At 36.9% G+C, this 19,594-nt stretch overlaps 1 protein-coding gene across 1 annotated transcript in view; it reads right to left on the reverse strand.

The window, feature by feature from the left end:
- Positions 1–19,594, reverse strand: part of trio (trio Rho guanine nucleotide exchange factor) — a 1,056,141-nt gene that overhangs the window by 720,257 nt on the left and 316,290 nt on the right. The gene's annotated exons all lie outside the window — the stretch shown is intronic.

Genomic DNA, 19,594 nt, shown 5'->3' on the forward strand with positions numbered 1-19,594 from the left:
ATTCATGTCCACAAACCATGCAGTTGCAGCAGTCTTATGACAAAGGTGCACTGTCTTGCTGAAAGAGACAACGTTCAGTTCTGTAAAGTAAGAAACATTACATAGTATTGTCCAGAATGTTCAGATACCTCTTGGAGTTCGATGTTTGTGGCACCACAAACAGAGATATGAGGCCAAACCAGGAAAAACAGGACTATATTATCATACCACCACCACCTCTGAATTTCATAGTTGGGATTATGCACTCTGGTATGAGACATTCACTGGGTAACTGCCACACCCATCCATCTGCTTAGTAGAGGGTGTGGCATAATTGTTGCTCCATAACACAGCTTTTCATGCTTCCACATCTGACTGTACATGCTCTTTGCACCACTGAAGAAAATGCTGCATGCTGGTTCAGGTAATGCAGGGCTTGTATATTGGGATCCTACCATGGATGCCCATGTTGTGAGCCTCAGTTCTGAATGTTGTGCATATTCATGTTCCAGTCAATATTCAACATGTCAGCCGACAAATGGTGGTTTCACATATTATCCTTTGTAGCATCCCAAAGTCATGTTCGGTCAGTAGTGGGTCATCCACTGCACGTAGCACTTGTAGTTGACTAACTGTGCTTCCATCTCAGTATAGTGTTGTTGACTGTTGACCTGGGATGGCCCAATTTGTCAACAATTTGCCAAACAGATAGGCCTGCAACATGGCATCCTATCACAACACCTCTTTCAAACTCCGTTGGTTCTTTCTTGCAGGACACAGTCGCACAGACTTGAGAGCATCATATTCCTTCAATTTTATACTGGCTACAAACACGTGACTCACTGCATGACACAATGTGCCTTGTCCATGGGGGGGGGGGGGGGGGGTTTGACTTCTTTTCAAGAAGTGTATAAGAAAGTTTTAAAAAGAATTAAACTTAAGCAGCTTTAACATGTGAATTGTACACTTATGAATATAAATATTATTAAAGAAAAAATGAAAGTGTTTGAAAACAAGAACCAAACCCTGGAGTATTAGTGAGGAAGTTTGAAGAAAACAATTCAATCAGTCAGTCATGGCAGCAGTTGCTTATGCAAAGAGAAAAAACTCAGAACTCCATGGTAGACTCAGAAAGCTAAAGAGGGAGTCATGGAGAAGAAGAAGGCATTGTCAAAGTTCTTAGCAAGGAAGTAAACATGCCCTGAGAGAATACAGAGAAAAAAAAAGAGAACTAAGCTAAAAAAAAAAAAGTCATGGTAAGCCTTTAGTAAGATTGGTATTGCTAGGGAGGGGGCAAAATGTTCTACAGACTATTGAAAAAGTTTAGAAAATGAGGTAAGAGTATAGTAAAAAGAATCAGAGATGATAACAGTCACAGAAAAACTAAAGCAAAATATTCTGGATATATGGAGTAATGACTTTTGGGGAGAGTTTGTTAAATAAAACACATAGTGATAAAATAGTGGTAACAATAAGAAGCACATATCAATACTAAAAGTAGACAAAGCTATCTAAACTGAAATGTGGAAAGTACGTAAATAATATCAACCAGGAATGCAAAAATGTAGTGGTATAAACGTTTACAGTTGCTACACTAAAAAATACAGAAAAAATTCAGATGTCTTGGTCATAAATTCAAATTATGAATGAATTGGAACAGAGTTTTCACAGTTTTCCATCTATAAAAAATGGAAATAAAACTGAATATGTGAATTACAGAGGAATTTCACTACTAAGTGTTCCAGGTAAGATTTATACAAGCATACTGATAAGAAAATTGTGGGAAAAAACCTAAGAACAAACTGGATTCAGAAAAAAAGAGGTTCAGTTTACAAAACTATGTGAGAAAGTGTGGAAATATAACAAGCATCTGTGCTAAAGCCTTGTAAATCTGAAAATGCATACAATAAGATGCCAAGAGAGAAGCTGTTCACAATGTTATAATTATAGTAGTCTATGTTTATGCCATAAGCCAGTAATTAGAATTCAAGGAAGTATAGGGAGATGATGTGATGTAAAATAAAGCATACAACAAGGGGCACCCTATCTCCATTCTTATTCATCCTCTATATATGAGGGGATACCAAAAAATAACTGGAATATAAATTGGTGTATGTGCATTTTCTAATTACAGATGATGCCACTAGGCATCATGAGTGTGCAGTTTTCTGAGCAGTCTGGCAAGTGCCATCATCCTATGTGAACCAGTTCGTTGTTCTGACTGCTTTTTTGTTAGTGCTTACAAGCATGTTTGGTGATTTTGTGATGGCTGACCACAAGGAACAGAGAGTGTGCATGAAATTTTGTTTTCTTTTGGGTACAGCTGAAACTATTGTTATGCTTCAGTAAACCTTCAAGGACAATGCTTTAGGTAAAATGCAGGTCCACAAGTGGTTTTCCTTTTTCAAAAATAAATTCAAACCAATTTAACTTACTATTTTATTTCTAACCCAAGAGTTGGGTTAGAAATAAAAGATCAGAGACCTGAGACTACAAATATGAGTCTAAGTATGGAATGAAAAGATGGCATCGATGGCAGAATAATATTAAAAATGAAGATATTAGGAAGAAACATGAAATTTCAGCATTAAAGAATGTGTAGGCAGAGCTACTCTAAGGTAGTACACAATCACTTAAACAGGATGTAAAGGAAAAAAACAGGGTTTTCCTTTCCCATTCTGTTTAGTAGTTAGGTGTTTGATGTCAAGATGGCAAAAAAAGACTGAGAGAGAACTAATTCTTGGGGGACTGATGCAGTCAAAAGTGCCCTGGAAAACAGAAATATAAGATATGAGAATACTGAAGATCCGATAATGTTGGAGTCCTGACAGGTAACATACTGATTTGGAGGAAAACTGTAGATAGGAAGTAAGTAATGATGTAAATTTATCATAGTATTATCATATCCCATACACCCCTTAAAGATATATGTCAGGAATTTGATGATGATGATGAGAATACTGAAATGCTGACAAGTAACAGACTAATTTTTAAAAAAATTGATGACAGGCAATTATTACTACCATGAGAACATCCAGTATTCTTAAACAAGTTTCCAATGCACCACCATTCCAGATGTGTAAAAAGTATTCTAAGGAAATATAAATTTCAGATCTATAATGTTTAAAATAATAATAATACCAAGGTCTTTTTGCAGGCTGATTATCTTTTTATTATTATTTTTAATGTTGATCCTGTCCATGGAAGATTAGTGATTTAACCCATACTGCATTAGTACCGTGGATGAGTAGAGTTGTGAAATGAGAAACATATTAACATTTGATTTGAAGACCTGTGCGGTGTATTCCTTGGAACACATAAGAGGGGAGACTGTTCCAGAATACAGCAGTAAAAGGAATGAAAGAAGAAGTGAAAGTTCTTCAAGTTGTTCTGTGAGGTTGGAGTTAAACTATGAAGAAGTACTGGATGTAGCTATATGCATTTCAATGAATTTAGCAGAGAGTGGAGGAATCATTGATGCTAGTTCATATGAACAATTACCACAGAAGATGCATGCTGCAAAAACTAAATGCATGTGCAAAAATGAGTGGAGTGGAGTGAATTGGTAAGAGACAGGTCATTAATCAACCTAGATTGCCCTCTTCTGTACTGAGTCGTATTTTTCGGGAGCTCATAGGAGCACCAAACCAAATGATAATGGATGGATGTGCAATGTGTACGAGTTTAATAGCTATTCAGAGATAAAAGTAATGTCATAAATAAGCTAAATTCACAGACAGGATAAGAAATCTCATCTTGTCAGGGATTTGAGTGTTGTTGTGGGAAACAAGACAAGACTGCATTTCACTAGCAGTGAAATTGAAAAGATTATTTGAGCCCAACTAAAGAATGGCTTGGAGATCAGAATTATGTGGTCTTTATACTAGAACTCTCAAAAATTTCTATATAACCAATGAAATCTCAGTGCATATTTAGTCTTATGTGCTGGGTGGAACTTAATCCTCTAATATTTCATCTCAATCACAGAGACATCTTCAGAGTACAATATAAATTGTAACACATACAAAGAAGCAACACAAAACTAACTGAAACCCAGTAACAGTCTAGAGTCTTAACTAGATACTCTGTGAAAGCTAGTCAGATGCTCAGCTGTAATATGGAATCTCTGAAAATTAGTGCTTTCTATATTTTAGGATGTTTAATGCATTTATATTTATTAAAATTGGGTTTTTAAAGGCAGTTTCAGATTATATATAAAAAGTCTTCCACTTCTAAACTTATTATGATAGATCATTGGTCCACTAGACTTGACTGATCACAGCCATGATTACAGATATATATGAGAGAGGGAGGGGTCTGTAAAGTTCTGATAAATACCTAGAACAAAAATGATATTATAGCAACTGATAGAACCACAAGAAAGAACATATCTTAAAACCCTTTAACCCACATGTTTCATCAAATTATAATAATTTGTTCTTTTATATATTATATAAATATATAATATATTTATATATTATAAATATAAATGATTTTGCAATCTATCCATAGCATGCCAAATTGCAGGAACAAGGAACTTTATACACACCAGAACCTGAGAGCAGAAGGTGTTGATCCTTGAGTTTCGGACAAGAGTAACCAGTTTCAAGTGAGGCACAAGGCAGTGCAAAAGTTATATATATGTGTGTGTGTGTGTCTTAACTGCTGGATAATAAAGGCCTCTCCTGTTACGGGAAAGTTGGGTCTACTTCTCCCATGGTGACCCACTCCATCTTGGAAGAGCGTATATATTATTAGTATTATTACTTAACACCTCCAGAGAATCCAAAGGCTCATCGAGGGAGGGCACCTACTCCACAGCTCTCCATCTCCACCACAACTATCTTCATCATCTACACCAACACCACTAGTATTTTCACAGACAATAACAAACATCCATGCCCACGGCAGGATTCGAGCACGTAGCCTTTTGGCTGGATACACTAACCACTCAGCCAACCAGGCCAGCATATATATATATATATATATAGTTGTATGAATGAATATATAAGGGTGAAAGACAATCACAAACATCCATGCTCTAGGCAGGAGACTTGAACCTCTTGATTGGAGAGCAGATATGCTAACCACTCAGTCAACCAGGCCGGGTGGTTATATATATGTATATATATAGGTAGAAAGTTTTAACGTATAGTATATATACAGGTAACCCTCGTATAACGCAGTACTTATACAAAGCGGTTTCGATATAACGCAGCCTACAAATTATAGTAACCCTTGTTGAATGCGGTACTTATACAATGCGGTTTCGATATAAGATGGTCTACAAACTGTAGTAACCCTTTATCTTTTCATATATTTTTCAACGCGCGACTTAAAAATCAAATTTTATCTTCATTAAATTTGCGTCTGCCCGTATCGTGCATGTAGCTATAAGTAGCAAATTTATATTAGGGGAAATACCCTTTAGCATGCATGTACGTCAATTGTTTACCATATAAAGTATTTATTGATGAAAATTGTCTTCATTTTCTGCCAGGAAAGTACATTAAAAATCATAAGTGTGTTAATCTCAAGCTGAGCACTTTATTTTTTGGTGAGTTACATACAATATGTAATGCTTTTTTTTATGTAAAACATATTATTTTTATAGTAATAGCCACTTAGAGAGCTTTTGCGATATACGCATTTGTTAATAGGGATAAACCCACCCACTGTAAAATGCCACGGTAACAATTGAACAAGACTGAAGATACATTCGGTTTCGATGAGACTCAACCTTCACGAACTTCTTAATAAGCGCTCCAATCTCTTCAATAGTGAATTAATTCATGGGGAAATAGATTTAAATGAGGAGGAACCGGTACAATTAATAGATGATGTCGAACCAAATGGCAGGGAAAGTTCTGCCGAAGATTCTGATTGTGATGAATCCATTAAAGAATTCAGTTTAAAAAAATTAGCAGAAGGATTGGACTTGGCAAGAAAATTATTTTATGGATAATGATCTCTCAATGGAGAGCTGCGGAAAATTCACGAAACAATTGGATATTTGTTTAGTTCCGTATTATGAACTTAATAAAAAAATTGCAGCATAGTGGTAAGCAAGGTCTTATTACTGACTTCTTGATAACTAAACCAGCCGAAGTACGCAATGAGAATTATACTAATGATGTCCAAAAGATTTCAAGTGATGATGACGTCCGGCCACTCGTAAATAAAGAACAACTACGAAATGTTAGTTCTGAAGAGAGTGATGACTATTAAAATATACACTTTATTTTATTTTGCCTAAAACATTTATGTATTATGTGCAATGAAATTTATGTACAATTTATAATATTTTATAATTTTATAGTGTCTTTGTTTCATAGTTTATGTTTTCTTAACTTACATGTATTACCTGAATTAAATAAAAAATATATTTTTGTTGGATATGTCATTGTTTACATAATCTTAAAAAAAACGATTTCACAATATAACCCTACTTTTTCTATGTGATCTGAGTCTCGCATAACATGATTTATATAACGCATAATTTTTGTGGAACCTAACATCCGCGTTATACGAGAGTTACCTGTATATATATTTTTATTATTTATTTTAATTCTGCTATTTTTTCTGATATGAACCCAGACATTGGGAAAGTGATATCATTATTATAAACTTTCTGAAGAAAAGGTCCAAGAATGAGGGAAGAATTAAGTATCTTGTTAATTCTGTAGAAACCATAGCCATTAGGAATGGTGTAGTGATGAAACAGAGATTGTTAGCTCTATTGGTTTGAGTTTTTATGCTACTATAATGTGTATATGTGGAAGGGGAGAGGAATGGTGGAAAAGTTTATGATCTGCGTTAGTGGCTTTTTTTGTAACATTGAAAGAAGAAAGGTTACAATTAGGATTACATAAGGAGGAAAAACATTTTTTAAGGTATTGAGATGTTATTCAAAGGAATGACAAACACTGAGGTGATATCAGAGCTTTCAACATGATATTACATTATATTAGTATCCTAAATGAGCTGATGGTTAAATAGTCTGGAAAATGTACTCAAGAGATAACATACTGAAGTGTTTCAAGCAGCGATGGACTCAAGCACACAGTCTAATGAATGCCATTTGATAATAGTAAATTAACCAAGATATTATTTTATGAAATATATATATATATATATACCAACAGGACTATATATATCTCAATGATATATATCTATCTATTTCTATATATATAGTTCTGAGAATGATATAATGATAGATGTAGCTGACTGATAGAAGTCTAAAATCCTTTTACACTTCTATCATTCTGATAGAAGTCTAAAAGGTTAATTAACATGGGAATTTTTGGTCAGCGATATATCAGAAGGGACACTGTTTATTTAGTAATTTCAAGAGGCCAAGAAAATGCTTTTTTGAGGCAATTTTCTATTGTCTTAATCTAAGATTTAGTGGGATCGTAATCTAATGGAATATAAGTAAAGCAGTCACTGAGATTAATATCTAGTTTGTGATTATATTCATCACTGGTATTCAGAACTACATTCAAACTACTCTGGTGATGACTTGATACTTGATGCTGCAATTTGACTAGACAGAAGATTACTTTCTGAGAGGTAAACTTGAGAAAGAATGTTACACATGTCAAGCCTAATGTCATTAGCTAATTCTGGAGAAAAGTTATGGACACTGCATTTAATGTGAAACAAGGACTAACACCAGTACTTGTTTAAAGATATGTGGTGATCAGCATTCATTGTGAAGAATTTATAGGAACAAAAAAAAGAACAAAAAAGAATAAAAGGAATTAATTAAGAAATTAAAAGGAAGAAATTTCAAACCAAGTCCCTACACTGCACCAAAGCCTGATGCAGTGTAGGGACTTGGTGCCTTTCCAGTTAATTCTATGACAAGTTTGAAGTGCATGGACTGAGAATGACAGGCCTGTTTTATCTTAGTGGAGGAATTTACATGGGACAGTAATTATTCTGGTGTCATGGCAAAATTGTGGCCAAGTGGCTGGATAGTTGATGACACTGGCAGATTGGTAACCAATGCAGAGGATAGTTGAATTAGTCAATAATAAATTCATCAGTGTATTTTATCCTAGTGATGGCAACATCAGAAGCTGAGTGTAGAAGGTTTGGTGAAGGAGGGACTGGTAGTGAATGAGCAGGAAATATATGAGGCATTAAGTAAACTTGGTATTAATAAGACAACATGATTTGAAAGTATATCGGCATACCTTGAGGGAATGCTCTATGGAATTAATGGCACCTTTGGCACATCTGTTTAGCATGAGCATGCAATAGGGCTAGTCCCAAAGGAATTTAAGGTGGGAAAAATTGTTACACTTCACAAACAGGAGGGTGATAAGACTGAGGCTACCAATTATATGTGAAATGTGTGTGTCTGTCTTGGGTTGTTGTTAACGTAGTAGAGAAGTTGGTGAGGACTTGGATTCTTTATGATGGTCAGCATAGGTTTGTTGTAATAAGTAAGCAATCTGCTTATGTATGACAACAAGGTAACAAATTCACTTGTTAAAGGAGATGCATATACAGTGGTGGATTTTTCAAAGGCCTTTGCTAGACTGCCATATGACAGGTTAGTAGCTAAACTGAAAGAGACTAGTAAGTTGGATAGCTGATTCAATGTCGGATGGATATTAGCAAGTTGTATATGGAAGAGTAGTATCTCACAAGAGGACCATCACTAGTGGAGTTACACCCAATGTCATCAACTTGTACGATAATGACATTGGGACTGGCTTAACTGGATATGTGCAGTGGTTTGCCAATGATGCAAAGCTGGGAAGGGCTAGAGCAGACATTGTGACCTTGTAGGAGGATCTGAATAAACTGTGAGTGGAGTTATCAGTTTAATGTTGCAAAGTGTAGGTCTTGAAATCTGGTAGGCAAGACTGGGATGCAAAGTATGCTATTGATGAAAAAATTCTGGGGGGTAAGGTGGAGGAGATGAGAGATCTGGGGGTAATGGTGGACAGAGACTTGAAGTTTAGGAGTCATCATCATCATCATCATCAAATTCCTGCCATGTACCCTCAAGGGGTGTACAGGATATGACAGTACTACATGAAAAAATTACATCATTACTAACTTCCTATCTACAATTTTCCTCCAAATCAGTCTGTTACTTGTCAAGACTCCAACATTATCAGATCTTATATTTCTATCGTCTAAGGCACTTTGTACCGTATCAATCCACCTATATCTTGGTCTTCCTCTGGGTCGTTTTCCTGCCAACCTGGCAGAGAACACTTGTTTTGCTAATCTTTCCTCTCCCATTCTATTTAAGTGACCATACCATCTGAGATTAGCTCTGCTAACGCATTCCTGGATGCTGACAATGTCAAGTTCTTTCCTAATATCCTCATTTTTAATATGATATTGCCATTGATGCCATCTGTTCATGCCTCTAATCTTTCTCAGGACTCTCATATCTGCGGTCTCTAGTCTTTGGTCAAGTGTTTTACTTCTGACCCAGCTCTCAGATCCATAAGTTAAAACTGGTTTGAACACAGTCTTGTATACAGCTAATTTAGTGTTCCGACTAATTTCTTTCTTATTCCATATGAATTTATTCAATTGACTTCCCACGATACCAGCTTTGCTGATTCTGTTGTCTATTTCTATATTTAGTTTACCATCTTCAGTAAAAATTGTGCCTAAGTAGCTGAAATGTTTTACTTGTTCCACAGGTTCTCCATTCACAACACAGTTGACATTTTCAATGATTCTGCCTATTTTCATTGTCTTTGTCTTTTTATTGCTGACCTTCATACCATATCTATTACAACAGCTATTCAATTTAGTCAGAGAATCTTGCAGACTTGTAGCGGATTTATTTAGAAGTATAACATCATCTGCATAAAGCAAAGAGCTGACATTAACATCTCCAATTTTGATATCAGGTTTAATACCACATTCCTTCATAATGTGATCCATATAGATAATGAATAACAGAGGGGATAATGTACATCCTTGTCTCACACCAGATTTAACATTAAACCATCTTCCTGTACTTCCTTCAATTCTAACTGCTGACTCACAACTCAAATAAAGACTAAGTATTGCTTGATATAATGCCCCATTGACACCATATAACTGCAGCGTATTGAATAGCTTCTCTCTTGGCACCTTGTCATATGCCTTTTCCAAACCGACAAAACTTAAATACAGATCTTTGTTATATTCCCATGCTTTCTCAACTATTTGTCGTAAAGTGAAGATCTGATCCTGACAGCCTCTATTTGGCCTGAATCCAGCTTGTTCTTCACCAAGCTTTTCTTCCACAATTCTTCTCAACTGTTTCTCAAGTATACTTGCATAGATCTTGCCAGGAACACTCAGTAGGGAAATACCTCTGTAATTCTCACATTCAGTTTTACTTCCCTTTTTATATATGGGTACTATGAGAGCTCTACTCCAATCATCGGGAATTCGTCCCTCTGTCCAGGTTTTCTGAACTATGCAGTGCAGCCACTGTAAGACTCTTATACCTCCATACTTCAGCATTTCTGGTCGAATATCATCTACTCCTGCTGCCTTTCCACATTTCAAGCCTTTGATGGCTTTTTCTACTTCAAGTATGGATATGTATTCCTGACTGCATGCCTGGTCAGTGTTTTTTATCACTGTGCTGTCATCACTGCTTGTTTCATTTAGCAGTTTTTCAAAGTAATTACTCCATACTTCAAGGATATCTTTTTCTCCTGTTTTCATTTCACCTTTATCATCTCTAATTCCTTTTACAGCACTCTTTCCTCCATTCCTAAGCTTCTTAAACAACCTCCAGAATATTTTGCCACCTTCTTGATATTTATTTTCTATATTCTTGCCAAAGTCCTCCCATGACTTTTGTTTAGCTAGTTTTACACACTGTTTAGCTTTCTTACATTTGTCTCTGTATTCTGTAAGAGTAAAAGCTGACTTATTTGCAAGGAACTTTTGATATACTTTCTTCTTTTCCTTCACTGCCTCTTTAACTTCCTTCGTCCACCAGGGAGTTCTGATTTTTTTTTATCCTTGCACACAACCTTGCAACATGCCTCTCTGGCAGAATCAATCAATGTTTTCTTCATAGTTTGCCACTGAATCTCCAAGGTTTGATTCCTGTTCCCAAACTCTTTCATTTTCTTTTCAATAATATTTCTGTATTTTAGTCTACAGTTTACCTCTGAGAGCTGCTCAACTTTTATTCGCTTTAAAACTTTCTTACATGTTATTCTTTTCAATATGAAATTCAATTTTATCCTGCTCAAGACTAAATAGTGATCACTTCCAATTTCAAATCCTCTGTACACTCTGGTGTCCTGCACCAGGGAGAAAACATCACTATCAACAATAACATAGTCAATGAGACTTTTCTTATTCCTAGCCTCTTCTCTCCATGTGAATTTGTGTACATTTTTATGTTGGAACATGGTGTTAGTAATAACCAGTCCATGTCCTGAGCAGAAATCCAACAGATATTTGCCATTATTATTAGCTTTGCTCTTTTCTCCAAATTTTCCCAAAATATTTTTGTATGTCTCACAATCATTTCCTACTCTACTATTTAGATCCCCAACAAGGACCAACTTTTCCTTTTTCATTGTGTCAGTTGCTTTTTCTAAAGCCTCAAAAAATTCCTCCACTTCTACCTTAGTAGAACCTTCTGTGGGACCATAGGCACAAATAAGTCTCATTGTCCAGTTCCCCATTCTCATATTTGCCCACATTACTCTACTTGAGACTGACTGCCATTCAAGAAGATTAGCCTCGTATTTTGTGTTGAATACTATGGCTACTCCTTTTTTTCCTTGATTGTTATTGCCTGAATATAACATTTTGTATTTATTGCTCAGAAAGATCTCACCAGTTTTGGTCTTTTTTGTTTCAGTCACCCCTATTATGTCGATCTGGTACTTATCTAATTCCTCAGCTAGCTCCATTTCTTTGCCATTCAGGCTTCTTACGTTGATAGTATCGATCTTTAACTCTGGTGATGTTGAGTTGGGGTTTGTTTTCAGATTTGTTCCAGTAGCTGACTTTTCGCTGTTCGCCCTGGCGAAAACAACGGGGGCCTTGTTTAACCGGGCGACGCCCCAGCCGGCATGAAATTTTGTCATGTTGTACCATCATTTTTTATTTTGGTTTAACCAATAAGAATACAATTTGGTCGGCTAAATCCCAAATTGCCAGCCCATCCTCGTTCGTTCAGTATCAAAGTAGATACCCAACAGGGTGCACCACGAGAAGGTGAGGATTGGACATTAGGTCAGAAGCCCTGGTCGGTTCTCCGCATTCCTTTAAAGGCTATGTGGAGGTCTCCTCTCAGTTATACAGCTTTGACCCTTAAGCACCCCTTAAGTTTAGGAGTCACAATGCTAAAATTGTAATAACATCTAACTAATTATGGCCATAATGAGGACATTGACATGCAGAAGCAAAAAGGTTATGGTTCTCTTGTATAAGACTTTGATCAAGCCACATATGGACTACTATACACAGATTTGGTAACCTTGTTTTCAGGGAGATGAAAATGTATTGGAGAAGGTTCAGAGAAGGTTTACTAAGTTAGTGTCAAGTTTATGTAATGTCAGATAGGAGGAGAGAGACTGAAGGAATGAAATTTATAGTCGTGTGAATAGAGGGGGGGGGGATATGATTAAGACATATAAGTTGGTGAGGGATTGTTACCAGATTAACATGGAGAAGATATTTCATAGAGTGGAGGAAGGCAAGGGTAGAACTAGAAGCCATCTATGGCAGCTGTAAAAGGAGAGAGTGATAAGTAGGTTCTTTATATGGATAGCGATTGATTAGTGGAATGCATTGCCTGAAAGTGTGGTGAGTGCGAAAACTATGAATGAGTTCAAGGCATGATTTAATGATTTTTTGGCATGAAAGGATATAAATTTCCCATGATGAATCCTTTGATTCCATGGAGGTGAGATGTTAATCATAATAGTAGTAATAATAATAAGAAGAGTATTATCAATGTCAAGTTAAAAATCAATTTTCAATTGGAAAAACCCTCAGTATTTACAATTGTGCAACCATTACCTTGTTGCAATCTTTTTAGCAATAACCTACAGCTCCAGACCATATTCTCATATATTTCAAATGTCACTACTCATAAAAAGTAACAAATAGACATATCAAAATAGTATAACAGTCTTCTTCATTCAAAAACACAACATGAATTTTGGCTTCTCTATGTTGCAGTTATTCTGTAAGTGGAAAAAAAAAAAAAAAAAAAACCAGAAAAGAAAGAAAGAAAACTTATTGAAGATGCCATTATGGGGGCCATGAGGGGAGGGGGACACCAAAACAAGTACCAGTATTACACCCTATGTTTTGCAATGAATGCAACATGTATGACATGCCTCCAGAAACAGTTAACATTTGACTTGATGTTGCCAACATTCTTTCTTTCTCAAGCTCCACCTCCCAAATTAATCTTCCATTTAAGCAAACTCAGTATCTACGAAAAAGGTAATATAATTAATCACCAGAGCAAACAAGGGTGGTGCAACTGTAGTGCTCAATGCCAGCAAATATAATCTCAAAATGGATGTTATTCTCAGAGACTGGTCTACTTATATTCCATTAGATTATGATCCCATGACATACCAGATTAAGACAACAGAAAGTTTACTCACAAAAGTATCTTCTTGGCTTCCTAAAACTACTAAAAACTTAAGCCCTATAGTCTCCCTCATGCCCCAAGAATATAAGGTTTACCAAAAATCCAAAAGCTTAATTATCCTCTTAGACCTATAGGAGATGTTACTGATTCCATCTCCTTATAAATTATCCAAAGAATTTAGCAAATTCTCAACTACCCCCCCCCCTCCTCAATGTGATATTTCTGACATGAAAGCTCTCTCCATTTAAAACTTTTATTGAAAATTCTTCAAAGCCTCCACAGAGTCCGAAGACTAATCACAGGAGGTTGAACACTCACAGACCACAATAGCTATCATATCTTGCTTTGAACATATTCAATGTTGGAGCACTACCTACCTACCTACTCTGGCAATGCATTCTGCTCATCAACCACCAGAGAAGAAAAAATTTCCTTTTCACTTCCTTATTTATATGACCTTTGTACAGTTTCCAGAATTGACCTCTTGTTCTCATATCACCCATTAACCTATGAAATAATTCTCCTATACCTATTTCATAGGCTCTTTTTGCCAACATATGATATCAATCATATCACCCCTCTTTCTCCTCCTATTTGTCAAGCTCTGAAGACCACATTGCCTCAATCTGTCCTCATATTCAAAGGTCCTGAGATATCATTATTTGTCTTGGCAAGCACTCTCCCTCTCTCTCCTTCCATCACCAATATTGCCAAGTAACCAGATCTGTGCACATAGCTGAATATACAGTTCCACTGTATAAGTGCCTTATACAGTGAAACTATCACCTCCATATTCATACATGTTAGCATTTTTTGAATTATAGCAGCACTATTCTGGGTAACCCTTACAACTTTTGCGATGTGTCATTGAGCTTCAGTTCACTATCCAGCAAGATCCCTTGCTGCTTCCACCTCCTGAGGCAAAGTTCCTCCAATATGGTAAACCTCATTCTATCTTCTCAGACCAAACTGCATAACTTTACACTTAGCAACATTGAAATGACATTCCCATTCTTTGGCCCAAAGCACTAACCCATTCAAATCATCTTGTAAAAACAAGATGTCAAAACTTCCTGACATTGCTCATCCAAATTTAGTATCATCAGCAAACAACTGAATATCTCCTTTCATACCAACTATATCACTGATATATATATATTAAACAAGGGTGTTCACAAAACAGAACCCTGTGGTCTCGGGATGTGTACAGAGGTGCAGTGTCCCTTTTTTGGGGGCACTGCACCTCTATACACAACGCATTGGTTCCATACACAACCTGGCCATCAACCATACTTGTAACCAAGCTACCAAATGACTATCCATCCCCATTCTGCTCACTTTCAACAGTAGTTTATCACTCAATATCTTTCTATAATACTCCCTTTTATCTAATACAATAACAGACTTTCCTTTATCCTCTTTGGTAATAATAAAATTGTTATTTCTCAAGCCCTCAAGAGCTTTAAATTCAGAAAAGAAAACACTAGGAGAAGGCAGTTGATTATTATAATTAATATTTTATATGGGCACTCCATGGAATCAAAGACTCATAGCAGAAGACCCACTCTACCAATTAACACAATACCTATCATACACCTATTCACTGTTGAGGCACTCACAACCACCTCTGGTTAATCCATTCCACTCATTCACCACTCTCCAAGTAAAGAACCAAGTCCACACATACTTACTAACCAAGCTCTTAGAGAACTTCCAAGTGTGACCCCTTGTTTTCCCTCTACTCCACACGTATTGAAAAATTTCTCCTATGTCAATTTTATAGAATCAAGATAGCAACATATAAATTTCTATCATATCCCCTCTCTTCTGCCTGTCAGCTAAACTCTGCAATCCACACACTCTCAGTCTACCCGCATCAGGAATATTCCATACACTTGTCACCAGCTTGGTCATCCAAATAATCCTCTGAGCTATTTTGCCAACTCTGGATATATGTCCTCTGAATTTCAAATCTCTATTCACCATCACCCTCAGATCCCTAGCCTCATCAATTTCCTGTAAACTAGTACCATCAATATGATATGAAGTGTGTAATATTTTCGTCCCGAAGTGCATTACCTTACAATATACAACTCTGAATCAACAACCGTCATCCTTTTCCCACACTGCCAATTATTCAATTTAAATAATTCTGTAAGATATCTAAATTGCCTTTATCAACTATTCTCCTCCCTAGTTTTGCATCATCTGCAAACAACTGAATATCCCCTATCAAATCTTCTGCTACATCATTAATGTACAAATTAGAGAATAGTGGTCCTAGTAGAGAGGCCATGGGGCACTCCACTAGTCACCCTCATTCGCCTTAATTCCACTCCATCATACATCACCCTCTATCAACAATTCCCCTTATCTATGCCTCACATCCACTCCCATTTGCTCTGACTTATGTAATAGTTTTTCATGAGGTATTCAGTTAAATGCCTTTGCAAAGTCCAGCAGCGTCATGTTGTAGCCATTTCCTATATAAGAGAACCAAAAAAATAGTGACCACCAAAGCAGATAAGGGGAACGCCACTGTGGTACTCAATCTTAAAGACTACACAGGTAAGCTCAAGGCTTTATTATTAGATCGTTCCACTTACCTCCCCATTGATTACAATCCCACCAACTCACAAATTAGAAAACTCCATAGGCTCCTTAAGAAGGTCACTTCTTGGCCTGTGGAGATTACCAACAGACTAAAACCCTATAACTCTAGACCCTCCCGCATATATGGGCTCCCAAAAATACACAAAGAAAATGTGCCATTACGTCCCATAGTGGATGGCATTGATTCCCCCACTTACAAACTAGCCAAGCATTTAGCCAAAGCGCTCTCACACTATACTGGAAATACACCATCACACATAAAAAACTCAGCCCACTTCAAAGCCAGTATAGAAAACCTTACACTCCAACATAATGACATAATGGTCAGTTTTGATGTCTCCTCCCTATTCACGAATGTCCCCCTCAAAGAAACCTTAGAGCTAATCCAAGCTAAATTTCCTCCCGATATCTCAGCCCTATTTCAGTTTACAATGAACTCAGGCTATTTCGTTTGGCAGGAAAAATTCTACAAACAGATAGAGGGGACAACCATGGGTTCACCACTTTCCCCACCCTTGGCCAACTTCTTCATGGAGATGTTTGAAGAGAAAGCCTTAAACTCAGCCCCACAAAAACCTACCATATGGCTTCGCTACGTTGATGATGTTTTCGCTATTTGGCCACATGGCCCGGATTCACTCCTCTCCTTCCTAACACACTTGAACAACCAACACCCTAGAATCAAATTCACCCTGGAAAAAGAGGAAAACAATAACCTCCCCTTCCTAGACACACTAGTCACCCGCCAACCTGATGGAACCTTGGTTTTCTCAGTTTATAGAAAACCCACCCATACAGGCAAATACATTCACCAACAATCCCCCCCCCCTCACAACAATATGGAGTTATTAAAACATTATTCAACAGGGCAAAAATAATCTGTTCTAATGATCAAGCCCTAACCACTGAACTAAATCACATCCGTGACACTTTCTCAGCCAACGGCTACCCCCTCCATAAAATCCAAAAAATACTTAACCCAGTTATCCACAACCCACCACCCCCTCCTCCCTCACAAAAAAGATTACTCTAAATCCATCACTATTCCCTACATCAGAGGCACCTCGGAAAAAATCAATAAAATCTTAAAAAAACATGACTTGACCACTTGTTACAGACCACATAGAAAACTGGCATCCCTTATCCGCTCCACCAAAGACCAACCACTCCCCCTAGACCTACCTGGTGTATACCAGGTCCCTTGCAGCTGTAAACTGTCCTACTTTGGCAAACAGGCAGGACAGCAAATATCAGAATCTCAGAACACAAGGATTACATCCGATTTCACCAGTACAGCCACTCTGGGCTTACAGACCACGCTCTGGATACTCGCCACAGAATAAGATGGAAGAAAGCCACAGTAATACACTGCAGCAAGTTCAAGTATGAAAGACTATTCATGGAATCAGCCTCGGCCCTTAGGAACATGCCAAACCTCAACAAATTTGGATGCATGAAACTGCCCCAAATTTGGGAAACCTTTATCAGAAGAACTTCAGCCCAAAGGCCAAGAACTACCAATATAGCCCGCCAGGGGGCACCATCAGGACTTTAGGAAAACGCTAGCTTCCTAGCTTCAGTCTCATTTGCTGTTATTAGTACTTGTGTGCACGTGTCTATGTAGTAAGTTCCCAAGAAGATGGCAACGTGACGTTCGCCGAAATATCGGAAAGTATATATTAAAGTTTATTTAATCTATATTTCTAGTATACGCTGTCAATTCCTTAAATATTAGTTATCACTTCCTTTATCTAATTCTCCCATCACCTTATGTGAATATTTTATGAAATGTTTATGAATAATTTAGGAAAGCAAGGCTTTTACAAAGACATGCTTAACCTCCCCCATAGAGTATCATATTCCCACCTGCTCATTCCTGAATTTTATTTTTAACCAAATTTTGCAATACTTTAACCACTCCACAGATACTAATTCGTCTGTAATTTGATACTTCTGTCTTGGAGCCATCTTTATGTGATGGAACTATTTCGCCTTCTTTCCACTTCCTTGGAACCTTGCCAGAGCTGTTAAACAACTTCTTCAGAGGCACTACTAGTTCACTTGCACATAGCTGACATACCATCTAGGCCAAATACTGTATTCACATTGATATTTTTCAATATGCTGGCTACATCCAGTTCATCTACCTTAATGCTCACATCAGTCTGTCACCTTAGTAACTGTAATATCACCACATGGATAACATAATATACCTTTTCAAATTGATCACTTAGTAACTGGACAATTTCTTCTGCTTCTGTCATTTTTCTACCATCAACACCGAGTAAAGTTATCTTTCCATAATCATTCTTTCTCTTACTTGCTACATAGCAAAAAAAACTCTTTTGGATTTACTTTGGCATACTTAGTTATTTTTCTCTCAAAATCTGATTTCGTCTTTTTTACCATATTAGTTACCTTTCTTGCTTGTGATTTACATTGCTCATGGGTATACTAATCACCTTGTAGTTTATATTACTTCGATGATGGTTTTTTTTTTTTTTTTTTTTTTTTTTTTTTTTTTTTTTTGCAGCTACTGCTTTATGTTGCTAGTCATCCACTTAAATCCCTACTCAATTTATCCTCCTGATCATGGGTATACACTCTGATACTGCCTCACTCAAACAATCCTTGACCACCTCCCACATACTAATGACATTCGTTCCATGTAGTTCCTTATGCCATGGCACTGCTCCAAGTTGCCTCCTAACTTTGTCATAATTGCAATTTTGTAGTTCTGCATAAAACCTTTCTTGAGTGAAATTTTCACATGTTGAGCAACCTCCCGGGACAAGACTACACGGTCACTTTCTCTAATCAGAGGAAGAGTTGTAATTGCAGTTATAGATAGATCTTCTGAAGCTGTTACTAGATCTAACACTCTCAAATCCCTGGTCCTTTCCATCACATGCTGTTTCAGGTAATTATCCCTTAGTAAATGTATAAATTCCATTTTCATTTTGCCATGTGCTCTTTCCTCCTTCCAATCTATATCACCATAGCTGAAGTTTCCCATGATAATTGCTCAGCCTACACTCATTGCACCAATCTGCTGATGTTTGTCCACATTTTTTTCAGGATCCCCAGGTCTATAGCAGTAACAAACAATATTTTTTGTCCTATTGGCCTCTACCTAACACCAAACAGTCTCAAATGAGCAATTTCCATCAGATCTATAATCTTCTTTAACTTCTATTTTTGTTGGTTGAAGTTCTTTGACTATCATTAATGATACCACTTCTCCTATCCTATTTCTTCAACTTCCCCAAAAATACAATATCCATTTACATTCTATCCCTGTAAATGAAACCTGTTTGTCATTCTCTGACAAACAGGTTTCGTTGACCAATAATTTTTGGCCAAGTTCAGCTGACCAATGCTAGGAACTCC

This window comes from Typopeltis vanoorti, chromosome 2 (genome assembly GCF_054136105.1).
Source record: "Typopeltis vanoorti isolate ZY-2024b chromosome 2, IOZ_Tvanoo_1.0, whole genome shotgun sequence".
Taxonomy (NCBI): Eukaryota; Metazoa; Arthropoda; class Arachnida; order Uropygi; family Thelyphonidae; genus Typopeltis; species Typopeltis vanoorti.